The sequence below is a fragment of the Pteropus vampyrus genome, unplaced genomic scaffold (genome assembly GCF_000151845.1).
Source record: "Pteropus vampyrus isolate Shadow unplaced genomic scaffold, Pvam_2.0 Scaffold2, whole genome shotgun sequence".
In the NCBI taxonomy this organism is placed as follows: domain Eukaryota; kingdom Metazoa; phylum Chordata; class Mammalia; order Chiroptera; family Pteropodidae; genus Pteropus; species Pteropus vampyrus.
The window spans coordinates 6,009,018-6,012,022 of NW_011888783.1; the positions used below are offsets into that span (position 1 = coordinate 6,009,018).

General features: G+C 36.2%; 1 pseudogene; it reads right to left on the bottom strand.

Annotated features, from left to right (window-relative positions):
* Nucleotides 1-894: 894 nt before the first annotated feature.
* LOC105291872 overlaps nucleotides 895-3,005 on the bottom strand; it is an 18,995-nt pseudogene continuing 16,884 nt past the window's right edge.

Sequence of the window (3,005 nt, forward strand, 5' to 3'; positions counted from 1 at the left end):
TTCAAACACTTATTAGCCACTTATTTTAACCAACCACAGCACTACAAAGCAATGCTTAGTTAAAAAGACCACAGGTATAAACAATAATTAATGTTAGGTTTCCCAATACTTTTTTTTTGTTTTTCCTCCTCTTTTTGTTTTTGCCAGCTGGTATCCTCCATCATACAGAGGCAGAATCCTCCTATGATATTTTTCATGATGAACATATTTAACAGAAAATTAAGGTTTATTTTGTGACTTAAATATTCTATACATCTTCACTAAAGAATTTATTTCCAATTTTTAAAGGTATGTATTTCCTTATAATTTTTATAAAATAGAGAGTTAAATAAAGATGTATTCAATTTTACAGTACAAGAAATTATTTTTGAGCTTAAAATCATTTTATTTTTTGATATTAAATCATTTATTGATTACACATGATAATGAATGATACACAAGCTTCATTTCCATCTATAATTTTATCTGGTACCATAATTCAATTTAGATATATTGCAGAGGACGGGCCAACAATCATTAATTACCAAGTATATTCCATGACTGCTTGGGTGACCCTTGGGTCACAACACAGTAACTGTCAATTCAACTACACCAAGGTTTCTGAAGATAATGGCTTCTGTGCCCAAGCAGGTTGTAAATAAATTTCAAGTGGAACCTGGTATCACACTGAAAGAAATCTAATTTCACACTATTAGGGTAATTAACCAAGATGGCTTTAGAGTAGACTAACTTTACACAGCCCTTTTTTTTTTAAAAAAGACACATTTATTTAGCGTCGTGATCAGACTATTACATTTAGCAATCAACAGCATGGGTACGAAAAAAAAAAATCTACATTAAAACCCATTGTTGGAATGCTTACACTTTCCACAGAACAGAAACTAAAATAACCTGTTATACATAGTCACTAAAACAGTCCTTGAGTCTTTTGCCCATGTACACATGAGTATTGTCTAAAATATGTCTTCCTTGTAGCAGCCAGGCCCTGCCACCACTGTGCTTGGCTGAGTTCACAAATCTGTTGTAACCTGTAGTTTCCCTGACACTTTTCTGTCTCTCCTCTCCTGCTAAGCTTTGTTTCCTGGCAGTAATTAAAGCCACCTGCCACTGCGATAGCTCCTGATGCTGCTGGAACAGCCATACCCACCTTGGTTTCATGATTTGGCAAAATGTTAGCCCCCACCACCAGAGCCAAGGGCCAGAGTTTCTGCCTCCAAAATTTCCTTTTATGGGTCCAAAATTTGAATATTGATTGTCATAATTGCCAAAATCATTATAGCTTCCGCCATCTCCAAAATTGCTTCTATCATTACCAAATCCATTATAGACATCCCCACTGCCACCATATCCTCCACCAGCCTCGGCTGCCACCAAAGCCACCTCGACCACTGAAGTTTCTTCCACAACCAAAGTTGTCATTCCCACCAAAACCACCTCCACGACCACCACTGAAGTTTCCAGAACCACTTCAGCCTCTTTGGCTGGATGAAGCACTAGTCATCTCTTGGTTAGATAGGGCTTTCCTTACTTCACAGTTGTGGCCATTCATAATATGATATTTCTGAATGACAATCTTGTCTACAGAGTCGTGATCATCAAAGGTTACAAAAGCAAAGCCTCTCTTTTTGCCATTGCCGTGGTCAGTCATGATTTCAATCACTTCAATTTTCCCATATTGTTAATAACATTTTGGGTGCTGTTCTTCAGTGTCTTCTTTAATACCACCAACAAAAATATTTTTCACAGTTAAGTGGGCAACAGGTCTTTTAGAATCTTCTCTTGAGACAACCCTCGTTGGTTCCACAACTCTCCCTTCCACTTTGTGTGGCCTTGCATTTGTGACTGTATCCGCCTTTTCCACAGTGGTATATGTGACAGACCCAAAGCCTCTGGAGCACTTGATGTTTGGGTCTCTCATCACCACAATTCTGTGAGCAGTTCCCCATTGCTCATGGGTCGTTTCAAAGCTCAAACCTCCGATGAAGAGCTTCCGCAGCTGTTAGGGCTCTTTGGAAGACGCAGACCTGAGGACCACTGAAGGGTGACTTTAATGATGCTTACCCTGTGGTGTTTGCTGACAGAAAGCTAACATCATTTTACAGGATAAAGTTCTGTTTGTATTTTCTTTGTCATGTATAAGCATATTAGCTTTTTTTTTTTCCCTGAGATGATGAGGGAGTGGTCCAGAATCAAGTGTTGTGGTAAAATCCAGCTGTTTGACAGCACCGTATTGGTACTAATTTATATTAAAAGGCAACATTATATTTTAAAACATAAATAATATTTTAATTATATTAATAACATTAACTTGTTTTGTTTTAATTATTTTGTGTTATGTATATATTATATCTGTATGTATTATGTTTTAATTACTTTGAACAACAAAATAAGCCTGACCAATATCTGCTGCAGGGTTTTCTTTCTCCTCAAAACATTTACATTTTATATCCTTTTATCATTTTATCTCTAATTAATAACCCCCTGCTATTTCAGGATAATGTATCTGATATCTTCAGGTCTCACTGGTTTTCTTATTCCAGGAATTGATTAAGCAAGTAAAAACCAACAGTTTTTACTTGCTTACTGGTTTTCTTATTCCAGGAATTGATTAAGCAAGTAAAAACCATCAATTCCTGGAATAAGAAAACCAGTGAGACCTGAACATGTATTTACATATACATACTGACATGTATTTACATATACTGACATGTATTTACATATACATACACACATACTATACATATATATACACACACACATATACACACATATACATATGTGTGTGTGTGTGTGTATATATATATGTAATCTATATATGTATTGATTCTCTTTAGTACATAGCTTCTAATGTAACCACTTGCCTGTTTCAAGCTACCAAATGGCAGAGTGTGGAGAAAGCATGTGGTTTTTATGGACTGAGCCTGGAATTGGCTCATATTTCATTGTCTTGAATTCAATCATGCGGTCAAACCTCACTGCAAGGAAGGTTGCAAAATTGTGGTCAA